Source organism: Malus sylvestris, chromosome 7, assembly GCF_916048215.2.
Source record: "Malus sylvestris chromosome 7, drMalSylv7.2, whole genome shotgun sequence".
Lineage (NCBI taxonomy): Eukaryota > Viridiplantae > Streptophyta > Magnoliopsida > Rosales > Rosaceae > Malus > Malus sylvestris.
This window is the reverse complement of record NC_062266.1, coordinates 25,351,931-25,369,901: the sequence shown is the minus strand read 5'-3', so window position 1 is coordinate 25,369,901 and position 17,971 is coordinate 25,351,931. Positions and strand designations below refer to the sequence as shown.

Below are 17,971 nucleotides of genomic sequence, written 5' to 3'. Positions count from 1 at the left end.
TATGTGTTCTTACTTATGAAATTATGCCTTGAAGGTGGATGTACATATGCTTTTGTATGTGAATGCCCTAATTCGTGTCGCCTTTTATCTACAGCCTAATGGGTTTCTCATGATTTTCAAGCCAACAAATCCCAGTGAACGTTCTACATACTTAGTGAGAAATAATAAGGGTTTTATCTTTGTTCTTTCTGTTTCTAAAGGAGAGCATATCTTTGTTTCAAAACAACAATTTGTCACTAGCCAACAGAACACTGTCTTCGTTTACAAAGGTTTTGTGTAAGCCATATATACATATATATATATATATATTTTTTTTTTTTTCTATTAGGTCAACATTACCAAATATAATATTTAAAGCCTAGTTATGTAATGTTACCCTAGCTAGAAGAATATTTCGATGACTAGAACTTTTCCATGGACCAATCGAGTTTTCTAGAAAAAAGTATCCATGAAATAGCCAATGAGTTTGCCACAAGTTAAAGTTTAGTTCATGATTTCTTTCCACATATATTCATCATTTCTTTATTTCAGAATTTGCAAACTAAATTATATGTCATAAATAGAAAATAAACACGTTTATCGACGTTTAAATAATAATTTAATTATTAACTTCCAAATCATTTAGTATACTAAATATTATCTAAAATTTTAATCTCTCTAACATTACTCTTATAAGTCAAGTGTGTGATTTAATTCTTGTGTTTACTAACAATTAAGGATTTGAAACGATTGAATATGATTCTCTTTTACGTGATTCTCACTTGTGGGTATCTCATACCTTCCTGTACATGAAAAATCAAGATATAAAATTAACATGAAGGTTTTTTTTATAAGGAAAACTAATGAAAATGACTTGAAAACTTTGAGTTTTAACGATAAGAATAAAATAAAGTGTAACGTGAATAGTACCAGGATTAACTTTTTAGTGTAAAAATATAATTTTTCGTTAAAATGAACAGTACTTGAAACTTTTCGTTAAAGTTCATTTTTTTATATCGCGAATTCTTCATATTCTCATTTCTTTATATTGTAATGGTTCTTTCGTTCTTTTTGTGACAGCCACTGTTAATTAATAACCCTTAAAAAGTTATAGAAGAGAACAAGAAAATATTTTCTTGAAAAGCACGGTTTTATTCGTGGTCATGTTCATGATGGTTGTCTACAGTCCACATCAATGCATGGTAATATCAGGTAATCAAATTACGGGCCATCCTATCATGATCCCTTCAACGCTTGGTCCTTCTGAAAGGTCGCGTCATTGTTTTGTTCGTCTACTTGTGGACAACATACAAAGCAGACCTGGATTGTCTGCCCTCCTCCATTCTATATCCTTCTCATTATTTTTTATTTATGTAGTCACGATTAAGTCACTCAATATTTTATATTTTTATTACTTTTTTCTTATTATTTCTATAAAAAAAATCAATATAAAATATTGACGTAACTTAACCGTGACCATATAAATAAAAGATGATGAGAAGGGTATGGGAGGGGAGGACAGACAATCCAGGTTCATACAAAGCTCTCTTGGACTTCTGTGTTGATAATTACTTTTCTGCTACTGTCCTATATTTCATGATATATACATTGGTTAGCCAATGCTTAGTATTTGCACTTCCAATTCTTGTTTCTTGCATTTCAAAATTTGTAATTGATAGGTATATAATTTCAGTGCATTTATTTATTTTATTTTATTTTTAAATAGAGAAAGATTAAGCGAGATTAATTCTCCGGCAATGGTTGTGTGCGAGGCACTTATCCTCCTCCAAAAGGGAAATGATCATTACACCCAAAAATCCTACGTCCATCCCTCCACCAAATTTATTGATAATAATGAAAGTAAATGAAAAAAATACAAGTAGGGAGACTATGCCAAGACCCCAAAGGAAAAACGTTTAACGAAAACGATAATAAGGACAACACGAAATGTCACGAGCATGGACAAATGCTACAAAATCTAGAACCATAGATCACCAGTAATTAGCATAACTATTTTCCTCAAATGAAGCTAAAGTATATGCAACATGATTTCCTTCTCTATAAATATGTTACACATAAATCGCATGCAACGAAGTGGACAGAGACAATTCTTCTAATCCACCATCAGAAGCCAAGAGACCACATTAGGATCCTTAAAAAGATAGTGAATAACCAACATGGAGTTTGTTTCAATCCATATATGTTTCCAATCTCTGACCCAAGCTATATGCATGGCCTCAATGAAAGCAAAAATTTACGCAGTAACTGAACTTATAAATTTTGTGTTTGACCACCCTCCGATGAGCGAAAATCCTCCCAAATACAGCACATGCGTCAGTACAAGACCCATTGATGTTAACCTTGAGCCAAGCAACCATTAACAACTTCTAAATAACTGGAATAAGGGATGGAGCCACAATAGAAAGCGGCGAGATACCCAATATTGAAAAAAATATGCAATACTGAAGATGAGCAGCAAACACTTGAAAAACACACTAGCGCTGAGTCACGAAATCAAGCCACTAGCTAGCACCTCGCATAACTTAGGGAAGCAGACTTGCCCTCAAATCGAATTTGATTACAAAGAAACCCAGTACCCCATATAAAAGTACAAGTCACTATAATCCGAAGTTTCGAATAAAACCAGAAAAAGTGCAAGAAAAGTTTATGGAAAAACTTGTAATACAGATTGTATCGCTAAATAGGGATGGCGCAAAAGCTTCAACAACCAAGACCAAAGACCCATAGTCCAAGAACATTCTAAAAAAATGTGAGAGAGAGACTCAACAACTGAATTACAAAATGGCAACGAGAAACCATCGAAACTTGTATCTGTGGGAGCACTTTATTAGCGAGGGAGACAACCCTGTTAGACTTTCCGAGGCACATGGATATCAAAGTAGAGTAAGTAAGAATAAGCCAGTTTGGCAGTAAGAATACTAGCGAGAGAGCTGGACATCATAAAAAGTCTGAAGATGCCTGCAATGGAAAATGAGTAGTTGTAATTAAATTAGCAACTTCAGGAAAATTAGTAGTGAAATTCGGCAGTAATTCCCAATAAGAACCACATATAAAGTCTCTCACTCGTGCTCTAATCATATGAGCAAGAACATTAGAGATGTCAAGATAGGAAACAAAGGTCTGCCCAACCAATTATCAGACCAAAAAGAATCTTGAGAACTATGACCCACGATCCAAGTTGAATGAGAAGAGATAATAGGGAGAACCTTTTTAAAACCCACTCACACGAAGATTTTTTTTAAGTGGAAAAAGAGGAACCGAACCTGTGTGAAAGAAGCGAGCACGTAGAGAGGAAGAATCCACCTTATCTCATCAACACTTTAAAAACAAAGAACGAAATAGAACTGCCAAATCCTTCAACCCTAGGTCACCAAGATGTTTAGGTGATAACAAATATGCCAAGAAATTAAAAGAGTACCACAAGAGTCCAGATCACCTAACCACAAAAAATTTCTTATCTAACGTTTTGACTTGATCTAAAAGAAGACGAGGTCAAGTGTACAATTGAAAACTGTAAATTACACTGCTTGGGATGACAGACGTGATAAGTTGTAAGCGACCCACTTGAGAAAGCATAAGACCTTTCCAAACCGAGAGTTTATATTTTACTTAATTCGCAATGTCCTGAAAGTAACTTCGCATTAGCCGGCCTTGGAACATGAGAACACCGAAGTATTTGAATGGGAAAGAACCCACTCCAATACGAAGAAGATTCCTGATAGATATCTGCTTTCATTGCGCATGTTTGCCCAAGAAAACCAAAGATTTTAATTTCTTGACTACTTAACCTGTGTATATAGTAGTTAATTAACAGAAATTCTAGGCTACTCTCTAAAAAAGTGTTGATACTTTTCACTATAACAAAGTTATACTATAGTCGTCAAAGTTTATTGGGCGCATTATATAATAATAACAAGATTATAGAATATTATTTTTTATTACACTATCAATGTTAATTTTTACACCATGAACGTCCTGCTAGAGTATAGACGTAAGTTTTTATAAGTAGACGTCATGGAATCACCCATTATCGTTATTTAGGCTCCCTACCTTAACACTTAATGGTGTTACAACGTGATGTAACCAAATAATTAAGGGATGTGCTATCCACACACTCTATTTTACTTCTCATACATCTCTTGATAATTCTGTTCGTTGATCTTCTTCAATTCATCCGATCTGACGGTCGAAAATTAAAAAGGTGTGTTGATATCATAACACATAATTAATACCGAGTCTCCACCTATTCAACGTTAGTGTACGAGAGCTTGATTCGCCGCGCTAGGGGATTTTAGCATCGTGCTAGATAACGTGACAATGCCCTCTTCCTAAGCCTTGGGTCGAGCTTCTCCGATGAACATGCCGATAAAAACCTTTTATGTTATATATACTAAAAGTTAACAGTGTTAATTATTTGGTAAGTGAATGAACACTTGTTAAGCAATTAAAGAGGAGACATGTAAGAGATATTAAAACGGGGACAACTGATCCACGACCGAGTTTAAGAAGGAAAACGAAAACTAAACTCTTGTCAAAAGTATAAAATAAATGACAGGAGAACTATAAATTCCCACTTTATATTTCACGAATGAGCAATTTGTTTTAAGAGATTACTGGTCGAAATTAATGCATGATTTGTAATATAAAGGTGGCTATATCCACGGCTACAGGTCTAGTATCGTCAAAATAGGGTCCCCTTCATATCTCCTTTCTAATTTTTTCAACACGTGTCATATTATTTAACTCCTACTTTAACAACGTTAATTGTTTGTTGGGCATAGAGAAAATGAAAAAACAAAGAAACCAATACTCACCAAAGTACCACCCACAAGCCCGACAACCACCGACGCCAGCCAACCCCACACCATCGGCGACAACCCCCTCTCCCACTAAACGGTGTATGCCTGCCACCCCACGCTAACTCAGCGTCGGCCTGCCCTCGAAGTTTCTACTCTTTTGACTCAATATTCAGATCTACAACAAGGATCATTGGTTTATATTATTGTGCTTTAATTGACTATGACTGAGGCGTAAGGGTGGCTGGCAGTCGGCCGTGGATTTGTGGGACTTTGGCCTTTGTTTTTCGTTTCTTAGTATTTTGCTTTTAATTCATTAAAACTTAAAAAGGAATTAAGTTGGAGTTGAGTAATGTGACAAGAATTGAAAAATAAGAGAGGAGACATGAATAAGACACTAATTTAAAGATAGCATATCCACGACTGGAATTACACATAATATTAGGATGTTCAATTCAATTTATTTTTCTTGTTAATTAATGTCTCACTTCTAGGCGTTCCAACAATTATGCCTATTCTAGCCCTACCATCCGCCCCTATCATCATAATAAAAGGGGTGCTTTCAAGCGGATCTCTATCAAGGCGAAACTAATCCTAATGATGATTTCACTGTATAACGAAATAAAATCAGTAACGGTCATAAGATAGAAATACTTCAAATACAAAAGAAAGACAACATATTCTGACAAACCCCTGCTTCTATATGTCAAACTAAAATTTATTCTGTTGGTGAAGAGATTCTCGTTTGATGTTGACTATTCGTAGAAAAATCGCATAAGGTTACAATATGATTGGTAATTTTGGCTTTGGTCTTGTACAAATGAGGCGGTGAAGCAAGAAAAGAGTGAAATATATAAGACTTTATTATTTTCCATCAAAATCAAATCCAAATGTCTAGTTGAAAAGGTCGGCACAAAGATACAATATACTTAATATATATACTTCAAAAACGTGTGTTCCCAGACTCTAACTCAAATATATATATATATAAACATATTATCATTAGCTAATAAGCCAATTGTTTGTACTTTTAAGGGTGTTTGTTTGTCCTCACTAAAGTGTACTGGATTGGACTGGACTAAGAGTTAGTCCAATCCCATGTTTGTTCCCGACATGGATTAGGTTTAATGAGACTAAGTCTCACTCGCCTATACTAAATCAGGGACTAGCTGGTCTTCGTGAGACCCCTCGAAAACCATGGGACTAGCTAAGACTGTCCCCTCTCTCCTCCTCACCTTGCTCCTCGACCACTCACCCTCGAAAACCATTGGATTAGATGATTTTCACAACCAATTTTCATATAAAATGAAAAATTGAAGATGGGAATGAGGGGATTACGATTCTACTTGAATCGAGGCCAAAAGGTGGTTGGAGGTGGCCGAAAAATGGCCTGGAAGTCTCGTCCGGTTTGGGTTTTATCGAATCCATGACAGATTCGAGCATGCAAAGATCGGATATGGGACCAGAGATGGGGAATAGTTTGTTAGTGGTGCAAACCTCATCTAATCCGACGAGGTTTAGTCGGAAAACTCGTTGGGAAACCTGCAACTCATTGAAAAAATAAATGAAGTCGTGAGGGTTCCATTCGACTAGTGCAAAGCTAGAGAGAGAGAGAGAGAGAGAGAGAGAGAGAGAGAGAGAGAGAGAGAGAGAGAGAGAGAGAGAGAGAGAGAGAGAGAGAGAGAGAGATACAGATTGAAATCGAGAAGGAGGGAGGAAAGAGAGTATGGAATCGAGAGGTTTAATCTGGGGAGGAAAAGATTGGAACGGAAAAGGGAGAAAAAGAGGGAGAAAAATAGGGATAGAATGGGACGGTAAGGGAGGAATAAAGGGATAAAAAAAGGATAAAAATAAAATATTAATAATTATGAATTAAAAAATATAATATTAGAGTTTGTTAATTATCCTGCTTGTTAGTCCGACACTGCATCAAACGCTTCACTAATCTAGTCCAGCTTAGTCTAGTCTAAGCTAGTCCAACTTAGTCCCTGAGGCTAGTCTAGTCCGAGACAGTCCGGTGCAATAAACGTACCCTTAAATTTATAATTTTGCGATAGTTGTAGCCTGAATTGGACATAAGCCAAATTGTAGTTTTCTTTTATTGAATTTATCAAATAATAGGCCTAACGTTATATTTTATTAATCAACGATATAATCAAAGACAATATCATGGTTTTGTATGTGAAGATATTATGGCATGATGCTAATTCAATATGGATGCAGCAAGGTTTGTGATTGGATGAAACGTGTTAGACATTGTTCATATTGATAATATTATGTTTAAGGGTCTTTAAAGATAATTAAAATGGAGGCAGATTGTTTGCCCTCCTGTTACCGTCCCATTCCCATCCCTTCATATTTATGTGATCACGGTTAAGCCACGTTAATATTTTATATTCTTATTGCTTTTAGACTTATTATCTCTATTAAAAAATCAATATAAAATGTTGACGTGGCTTAATCGTGACCGCACAAATAGGAGGGGATGGGAAGGGCACGGTACAATTAAAATTGGGCTTAAGGATGACATTCACTACATTGATATTGTGCTTGTATTAAGTACAACACAATTTAATTTGGTACGGTTGCAAAAGCTAGTTCGTGACTTAATAAGGAGTATATTTAAGGTGCGTTTGTTGCACCGGATTATCTCGAACTGGACTAACTTCAGGGACGAAGTTGGACTGGCTTGGCTTTAGACTAAGCAGGACTAAGTTGGATTGGCTTGGCTTAGACTAAGTTGGATTACCTCAACTATTGGGTCATTAACAGTTTCATACCTCGCTTTTAAAAAGTTTCAATGTCATACCTTCTGTCAGTTGTCTGTCAATTCCTCTATTAAATGTTGATGTGGCTTGAGGCAAGGCCCACTTTCTATTAAAAATTAATAAAAAATAAAAAAAAATAATAATTTACCATTAAAAAAAAAAAAAAACCCAGATGCCATCTTCCCCGACCCCCCTTCCTTGCACCCATCCTCCCGTCTTCTCGTCTTCCCCAAACCTACTGCGCATCCATCCTCCACCTCCTCTTCCACACCCACCCTCGCACCCTTGGCACCCATCTTCCACATCCTCCACCTCCGACTCCGACTACCCATTTCCCTCCATCGATATGCACTTGGACGCGTAGCACCCCAGCTGCATCAGCAGCTTCACGTCCGCCATCGATTTCCAGAGACCTAAACTCCTCGAGATTGCGGCGGTAGTTCCGAAGCTCCACGCTCCGGCGCCAAAATTTCGACGCGGACTGCATTCCGGTTCCCAATCTGCGTTTGAGTCGACGTGGCCGTTTTGCGCATCTGGGTGCAGATCGACGGAGGGAAGGGGGTTGAGGGAGGGGATGGAGGTGGAGGTGGAGGTGGAGGATGGGTGCAAGGGTGGGTTTGGGGAAGACGAGAAGATGGATGCAGGGAAAGGGGGGTTGAGGAAGACGGGATCTGGGGTTTTTTTACTTTTTATAATTTTATAATTTTATAATGGTAAATTATTATTTTAATAATTTTTTAATAGAAAGTGGGCCCGCCTCAAGCCACGCAGCATTTAACAGAGGAATTGACAAACAACTGATAGAAGGTATGACATTGCAACAAATTCGAAGATAAGGTATGACATTGAAACTTTTTAAAGATGAGGTATGAAACTGTTAATGATCCAATAGTTGAGGCAGTTTTATGTAATTTACCCATTTTTATATTATAAAAGATATTTTGTAGTTATTTTAAATTTTAAAAACCTAATTAAATTGCTTCTCTAATCTTCGTCTACCAATTCAATTGCCAGCAACTTTTTTATTTCCTATTGTAGCAACTCACCCAACACCAACAATAAAGAAATACCCAGATGTTTTAATAGAATTTTACGGCTTAATTCTCATTGTATTACATAACTGAAAATATATACAAGATACAATCATTGTTCCATAAGGAAACAATAAACAATAAAGGACACAAACATATATCCTTCCTAATAAAGGACTCCCAATATTTATAATATATTTACATCCCCTTTTTAATATTACTCACGACAATACTCCCCCTCAAGTTGGAGCATAGATATCGCACATGCCCAACTTGACAAGTGAGTCACCAAAAGACCTACTACACAGAACATGAGTGAGGATATCCGCAAGTTGCTCGTCTGAGTTCACAAACGGTATTGATACAATCTTCTTCTCAAGCTTTTCCTTAATGAATTGATGATCAACCTCCACGTGCTTTGTTCTGTCATGTTGTACTGGGTTCTCTGCAATCTCACGTGTGGACTTATTATCACAATACAAATTTGTGGCCTCCTTTGGTTTGAAACCTAGACCCCAGAGCAACTTACGCAACCAAAGAACTTCACATACTCTATGCGCCATACCTCTGAATTTGGCATCAGCTGAAGACCTAGACACCAGATTTTGTTTCTTGCTCCTCCAAGTAATTAAATTTACACCAACAAGCGTAAAGTATCTAGAAGTAGAGCGCCTATCAGTCACATCACCTGCCCCATCAGCGTCAGTAAATCCTTCGATCTTCGGATGACCAAAATTTTTATACAAAATTCCTTTTCTCAAAGCTGACTTCAAATAAGCTAAAATCCGCATAACAACTCCCATATGATCTACACATGGTGAGTGCATGAACTAACCTCACCACACTTATTGCATAGGCTATATTCGGAAGGGTATGAGCTAAATAAATTAGTCTTCCTACCAGCCTCTAATATATGCCTTTATCTACTGGTTCTTGATCCTGATAAATCCCCAAGTAATGTTTCTCCACAATGGGAGTATCCACGGGTTTACACCCAAGCATACCTGTTTCCTTCAATAAATCCAGAACATATTTTCGTTGAGACAAGAAAATACCTTTGGATGAACAGCAACTTTAACTCCAAGAAAAAACTTTAAGTCACCTAGACTCTTCATCTTAAACTCGGTAGAAAGGTTTTTCTCCAGTTAGACAATCTCATCTGAATCATCACCTGTTATTATCATATCATCCACATAAATAATCAAGGTTGTTACTTTACTGTTTCTCCGCTTCACAAATAGGGTATGATCAGACTGACTCTGATAATACCCATTCTTTCTCATGGCCTGAGTGAATCTCCCAAACCATGCACGAGGTGACTGCTTAAGCCTATAAAGTGACTTCTGCAATTGGCACACTCCCGATTTTCCTCCGTTACTATTTCCCGGAGGAAAATCCATATATACTTCTTAATCTAGATGTCCATGAAGAAACGCATTTTTTACATCAAGCTATTTCAATGGCCAATTCAAATTTGCAGCTAATGAGATAAGGACTCGTACCATTTATTATACACATTTATATTATGAACATATTAACCCCTCGCTGTAAAACATGTATAGTTTCCATAAAATCATACTACGTATAGGTATGAAATCAAAGGTAATACAACAATAATTCAAGAAACACACAAATCATAATATCTCAACCGTGGCATAAGAAAATCAAGTGCTCATCAATCTATGCTAACACACGAGTTCATGCAGAGGAATTTTGACATGAACAAGACTGGGTGTAATAATAATATACGCTATAGTACTACAATTACGTGAAGACTGGCACTAGGCGCATCACATACGAGTTCTAGTTGCCTATTGCAACCTAGGACATGATTGGCACCTACAATGGATCTAAAGTAAACATGTGGTGCGATGTGAACATACACGTGTAGCCTGGCCCTGGCCCGGGGCGAGTACTACACCGATGCAAGCATGCATGATGAGCAGGTAAAATGTATATGAACATGCAATGACAATTTATAAATCTTAACAATGTAATAGCACTTTTAAGATGAAATAAAAACATGGCATTATAAGCATAATATTAATCCAAAAGCATTTGTGGAAAATATAAAACTTTATATATATATATAATATATAGAAACAAATGCCTGCTCACTGATACGTAGTCGGATCGTAGCCTCCTAGCCTTGCTTGATCTCGTACCTCATCGGGATGATTCTCTCATACATGTGAAACAACTATAGTAATTAATTAATTAGGAATACACTAAAAGGCTAGGAAAATTCCCCATAGTTTGCTTAAACAAAGGTTTTAAATATACGAAAACATTTTACGCGACGTCCCGGACTTATACACGTCGACCACGCGTTGCCATGAAACCGTACGTGCCTTCATGCGCTGCATGCGTTGACAGATCCCAGTGGAATATTTCGTTAGATTTGACAGAATATTTCGTTAAGTCTAACAAAGTTACCTTAACTGACGCACCTCGACCTAAATCAAGGCATGCTGGCCGTCACGTGAGAGTGACGTAGCCATGTGCACAGTGTGGAAGTGATAATGATATAAAATGAGAGTAAATAAAAACCAAACTAACTAATTTACACTAAACAAATATGTAAGTGTGAGTGAAAATATTTAGGTATAGTTACACTTATTCAGAGCGTAGGTAACCTAAGTGCAGTCCAGCAGGTCAAGTACTAATTATACAATACCAGAGATATGATCCTACATTGATTATAGTCTGTCAAAACCGCCGCTAACTCCTTGTAAGCCACCAATAAGCAAGCCTACCTAGAATCTGGAGGGGCGCAAAACAAAAAGTGTGAGTGGGCAAAAATAAAGCTTTTCAAACTCATTTCTCTTTTCCAAAAATAATAATAACACCTTATCGTAAAACCCGTATAATTTCCCAAAAAATAAAATAAATACATATATTGAAACCATACTTGAAATACCAAAATCTACATGTATGCCATGTCAAATATCTCAGCATAATGAATATGTAAACCATGTGAAGTAAATCAATGAAAAGTGATATGTCAGCCGGATCCACCTATTGTGGCCTGTACGGTTGAACCTATAGCTCATCAAGTATGCCTGCACATGAGTCAGAACCACCTAATGTGGTTTGTACGACATGGCGAGGTGTAATAATTATGCTTAAGTGCTACGACCACGTGAAGGCTGTGCGATAAATCGTGGGTCACCTACGAGTTGGAACCACCTATTGTGGTCAGTACGACAAAGCTATGCACCAAACTTGGATCCAAGGTGAGTGTGCGATGCGGGAGGTGAACATCACGTGAATGACTGTGCTCTGGCTACGGGCGAGAACACTAACACCGGGGTGCAGGTTTATGAGCTCTAAATGCATTTATATCTAACCATCATAATGCAACTCACAATCAATAACACATATACTTACCTGGAACTTAGTTAAGTGTCTACAGTGTCAAATACTAACATACATAACTACTAATGCATATTCTAAAATATAAAGCATTTGACATGGCATAAAAACGCAAAATAATTTAAATAAACTTTTCTGGGAAAAACGTAATGTATATATACATATATTAAAAACCAAAAGCCCACTCATTGGTATGTCGCAGGGTCGTAACCCCCGTGTCTAGCATGATTGCGTTCGTCCTCCATAAAAGTCTTACCTATATGGGAAACAATTATTTTAACATTAATTTTAAGCACATAACCAAAACTAGGAAAGAACTTCTCATTTGTTGCTCAATTGGGGTATTTGAATATACCATCGTGGCCTACTCAACCTCACGAACATCTTCATATTTTTAGAAAAAATTTCTAAGTTCCCAAGTGCCTGGCACACTGACGAATTCCCTAACGGCGTTAGGGAATATTTCGTTAAATAACAGCATATTCCATTTATTTTACTTGATGCCATTAGCATATTCCGTCAAAATTGACGGAATATTCTCCTTCTCCCTACTTGGTTCACCGGAGTTCAGAGCCGGCCACCGCTGCATTCGTTGGTTTCTGGAAAAACTTTTGAACCTTAATATCTCATTCATTTCTCAACCAAATTCCATGAAATTTGTACCAAAATGAAGCTCTGGACAAGGAGAACAAAGTCTTACCACTTTTAGTCCTAAAACCAATGGAAACTGGCCGGAAAAAGTCTCGATAGTTCGGCCACACCTGCAACTCGATGAACTCGAGTGTCCTGATGTCCAAAACCTTCCAAAATTCATCTACAAGCTTCGTGAAGTAGTTTTAAAACCTCATAGAACTTTAAAACTCCACGAAACACTCGCGATCACCACGAAGCAATTTGCACCCCTTGCCGGAGCTCGGGTATCTCGAGTTTCCAAAGTCCTCACGTCAAACTAAAGGTATGGTTCAACTCCTGAGCTTGCAAGGAGTCCAAAAACAACCTAGTCTAACTCGATCTACGATGTTTTGAGGGTGGTTGGATGAATGACTGTACAAATTGTACGGATGGTGAAGAATAGAGAGAGAGAGACAGAGACAGAGACAGAGTGAAGTCAACGTGTGCATGTGTGAGTGTGTGTGATGGTCCAGATTGGGCATACATATAAACCAACTTAAATTCCAATTGGGCTACCAAATTTAGTCCTAACAACCCTACAAAAATTTTATCGGGTCTAAACAAATAGGGCATAAGATAATTGGTCCATTTCTTAGCCCATTTATACATTCATAACCCAACGCTTAATGGTAAAATCGACATTTCCACGCTTTCGAGGGTAAAATAACTATACATTCGGGACGGGTCGTCACATTAACGGCGTGAGAATATTCCGTCAACTTTAACGGAATATTCTCCTTCTTCTCCAATTTTCTGGTCACCATCGCCGCTGTCCGTTGTCACCATCGCTGGATTTTGGAAAATTTTGGCCGGATTTTTGTAAAAACTTTAAAACTTCATATCTTCCTCATTTCTCAACCATTTTTTATGTACTTTATATGAAAATGAAGCTTGGGAAGAAAAGAAGAAGATTGTACCTTTTAAAAGTCCAAAAATTGGATGGAAATGGACTGAAAATGCCTCGAAAGTCTCGGCCTTATTTCCAACGTTTTAAAGCCACATGTTTACACGTAGGCTCTACTTCAAACTTAGGCTAGGGACCTCAGGGAGTTGTGTAGTTGCTTCTAGACCTTCCAAAACCTTGCAACTCGGATGGAAAGTTGCCACAGAACATACACCTGAGTCGAAGGTCCGAGTTGGAAGCTCAAAACTCGATCATTTTTTAATCGCCTCGTACGAATGGACTCGTGGGGATGAGATGAGTAATGGTGGTCATTTGAAGTCCGATCCGTGATGTTTGATGAGTGTTCATAGTTGTTGCAGAGGGAAGAGAGACATGGCATAAGAGAGAGAAGGAGAAGAAGAAAGAGAGAGGGAGGGGGGGAGCTTCTAATTGGGCAAGGGAAAAGGTTTCTGATTGGGTAAGAGGTTAGGAGGAAAGCTGATTGGTGGGTGAGATAGGGTCACGTGACCGGTTTTTAAAGAGAAGGGATTCATATTTTGTACAATTTAAAAGTACACAAAATCTATGTCACCTTATCAAAAACAGTGTCACGTGTACAATATATGTTGTTAATGCTCTTTAACTAAGTGTAACTTCTTCGTTACAAATCCGATTCGGGTCTAACTCATGCTCACACATTCGTAACAACGAGTACTATTTAGCTACAATAATAGAAAAATAAATTAAAAGCTGAATAACAACGTCTACGTTAGGTTCCACTTTGCCAACAAGGGCATAATTGTCATTTCACACACTCGAGAAGAAAATTACATAGAAAATTAGGGACGGGTTGTCACATTAGTCATTGAATCTTTTTTATTTTATATCATTGAATTTGAAAAAAAAAACAATACGAATTGTGAAATCAAAATTCAAAAATTGCCCAAAAAAGGCATTTAATTTGGACCGTTGATCACCAATGGCCCAGAAATCAAACAACCATCAGTCTTTTAAAAATTTACCGTTATGCAGCTGGGCTCCCTGCTAACTAGAGCCCAACTGCCGGCCATTACAAGAAATCCATTGCCTGTTGCCCTTTACACAAATGTGGGTCCCTAAAAAATTTAGGTTAGGCAAATAGAAACCCAAATTTTGGTTTTTACTTGGGTCAAAACCCAAAGTTTTTGGGTTTAGGTCTTACCATTGAGTGACATTTTTGGGTTTAGGTCTTTTGGTTGGAGTTTGTCTAATATAAGACCCTCAATCATCTTCAATAGAAAGAGTTAAAGGTCCAAAAACTAAAAAAATAGTGTGATTTGGCCAAAAACTCATCTCCAACCGATGATTAAGCTATAATCTTGGGGCCCAGCTTCTTAGTTGCAATAATTGATTCAAATTCAAAGGCTGGATTTGAAAACTTTAATGGTAGTTTAACTAAATTAACCAATAATTTTAAAGGAAAACTAATGAAAATGGCTTGAAAACTTTGAGTTTTAACTATAAGGACAAAATAAAGGGTAAAGTGAAGAGTACCAGGATTGACTTTTTAGTTTAAAAATGTGGTTTTTCGTTAAAGTGAACAGTACCAGGAGCTTTTTGTTAAAGTTCCCTAATTTTAAAGTATAAACTTAAAACTAATAAGTTATTGAAGGGCTATGTTTAGCCCCTTCAATTAGAGATATTAAAAAAGAATATGGCATGATACTGTTCATTTAAAAATAAGTTTTTGAAGTGTTATAATTCTAGACGGGCCTGTGTTTAATCTTTCCGGTTGAAGATGGCCTTAAATTAATCTAAGTGTCGATAGAATCATGATTTGATTCATAAAATTGTTTTGCCTAATCAGTTCTATCTCAATATGAAAAAGTAAACATCATCTTCTGTTGGAATTTAGATTGAATTTAGATTGTTATTAGTTATCTTGCGGGCCAAGGATTAGTTACTTGCCCATTAAGTATTTGAGTTTGTCTAGGATTTGTTTTAGAGTTTTAGTCTAGGGTTTTCTTTAGTCTTTGTCTATATAAGGACCTCTTTGTAGTTGGTATTTTCATCTATCAATAAACATGTTTTTTCCGGTATAATATTCAACTTGGTATCAGAGCAAGGTCGCTATCTCAGGAACCACCGTGCCTAGCCCACCATCGCACCAGATCACTCCGCACCGCTGCACCTATATGGACCCCTCCGACTGCAACCTACCTGCACCGGTTTGAATTTGTACCTGCTTTGATCGCTGCAATCATCGCAGCCACTTTGATTTTGCATCAGTCTGCATCTGCATCAGTCGCACTTTGATTCTGCATCTGCACCGTTGCATCGTCGCCTGCTTGCTATCAGGTATCTTGTTCCTTAGTGTTGTCATGGCATCTGCAAAGGATGATTCCTTACAAGCTATTGGTGTGAAATTAAATGGAAATAATTATGTGTATTGGGCGTATGTGATGAAGAATTTTTTGATTGGAAAAGGTTTGTGGGGCTATGTTTCTAGAATGATTTCTATTCCAAATAACCCCAAATATGAGAAACATGTTGAATTGTTTGCTGCATGGGAGATGAATAATTCAAAGATCATTACTTAGATTAATAATTCTGTTGATTTGACTATTGGAATGCAACTTGCTAAGTTCTCAAAGTCTAAGGAAGTTTGGGATCACTTGGCAAAGTTGTATACCAAGGCCAATTTTGCTAAGAGGTATCAATTAGAAATGGAGATTCGTGCAATTCAGGAGGGTGATAAGAGTATTCAAGTTTTTTACAATGAACTGACCAATCTTTGGGATCAACTTGCATTGACTGAGCCTGAAGAACTTGGCATTGTCAAGGTCTATTGTCAATATAGAGAAGAACAACGTCTTATTCAGTTTCTAATGCCTCTTCGGGATGAGTTCGAGACACTTCGTAGCTCTATCCTTCATCGAACTCCTCTTCCATCTGTTGATTATGTTCTTAATGAGTTACAAGCCGAAGAAGTCCGTGTGTAGTCGCATAGGTTCTCTTCATCTTTATCAAACACTTTAGCATTGGTTGCAGCAAAATCTAGTAGGGTTGCTATGGACGAGTGTTCTTATTGTAAAGGGAAAGGGCATTGGAAATCCCAATGTCCTAAGTTATCTCAGCAACATGAATTTCCACAAAAATCACCACTTGCAGGCTCAGCAGCTTCTGTTTTGCATATTGCAACTGCTTCAGAATCTGATTCTAGGAAGGATGATTGGGCATGGTAGTTTGAAGTTGGCATCAGCATTGGCATGGTAGTTTGAATTTGGCATCGACATTGGCATGATAGTGGCATTGGCATTGACATTAGCACTGGAATTTGGAGTCTTGCATCCACATCTACTTTGGCAAACTCATGTCTGTGTTCCGCCATGAGTTTGACTGGGGGTGTTGGAATTTAGATTGTTATTAGTTATCTTGAGGGCCAAGGATTAGTTACTTGCCCATTAAGTATTTGAGTTTGTCTAGGATTTCTTTTAGGGTTTTAGTCTAGGGTTTGTTTTAGTCTTTCTATATATAAGGACCTCTTTGTAGTTGGTATTTTCATCTATCAATAAACATGTTTTTTTCTGGTATAATATTCAACTTCTTCATCATCCAACTCAAAAATCCACACACACAGACGCAGAGGCACTCACACTTCTCTCTCTCTCCACATCTCTACAGTTCGTCTACGAACAAAAGAAGGGCATGTCCTGCAAAGGTGGAAGTGTTTCTTCACTGCTAAGGGATGTGCCTTGGAAGGCGTCAAACATCAAACCCATCCCCAAAATTTATGCCCTCTCCAAGGTTAGTTTTCTCCCAAACTTTACCCTCATTCTACTCTAATACATTGTTCTTTTCGTGTTTTCTCATCTAGGTCGCCATACAATTGTGTAATTTTGCAGCACCTGAATCCTTTAGGTCGAAGTGGGTTGGCCATGGAAGCTATAGTGGAATCCGTCGGATCGAAATGCATGGTTTCGGGACAAGTTGCACACATCAAATTACTTTTCCATTGCAAGATAAAACTCATTGGATGAAACAACTTTATGAATCAAAGATTTATTTCATGATTCTATCTACCCTTAGATTAATCTAAGAGTCTTAAAAAAAAAGGGCTTTTTAGCCAAAATGATATCTGAGATTGATATAAATCCTCACTTTAATGCATGAGATTTGAAATAGATAGAAGTGATCTCTAAGTTTGTTTACTATATCAATCATTTTGGTACTTTCATGAAAATTTTGTTAAATAGGACCAAAATAACAAAAATACCCTCAATTAATAAACAATGAGCCAAAATGATTTGACAAAAATTAAAGGTATTTATGTCATTTTATCCTCGTTTAACAGAGACTTTTCATAGAATGATCAAAATAATTGATGATAGACAAACTCAGAGACCACTTCTATTGATTCTCAAATATGAACTACAAAAATGAGAAGTTTTGCCAATCTCAAAAACT

At 37.1% G+C, this 17,971-nt stretch overlaps 2 long non-coding RNA genes across 2 annotated transcripts; one reads left to right on the top strand and one right to left on the bottom strand.

Moving 5' to 3' along the window:
- Positions 1–2,016: 2,016 nt before the first annotated feature.
- On the bottom strand, positions 2,017–3,393 carry LOC126629962 (uncharacterized). The gene is made up of 2 exons (XR_007625908.1): positions 3,264–3,393; positions 2,017–2,958 (listed from the first exon to the last, which is right to left on the bottom strand). It is a non-coding gene; the product is annotated as an uncharacterized LOC126629962 (long non-coding RNA).
- Positions 3,394–17,116: 13,723 nt separating this feature from the next.
- LOC126629963 (uncharacterized) lies at positions 17,117–17,674 on the top strand. Its single transcript, XR_007625909.1, has 2 exons — positions 17,117–17,311; positions 17,410–17,674. It is a non-coding gene; the product is annotated as an uncharacterized LOC126629963 (long non-coding RNA).
- The last annotated feature ends 297 nt before the right edge of the window (positions 17,675–17,971 follow it).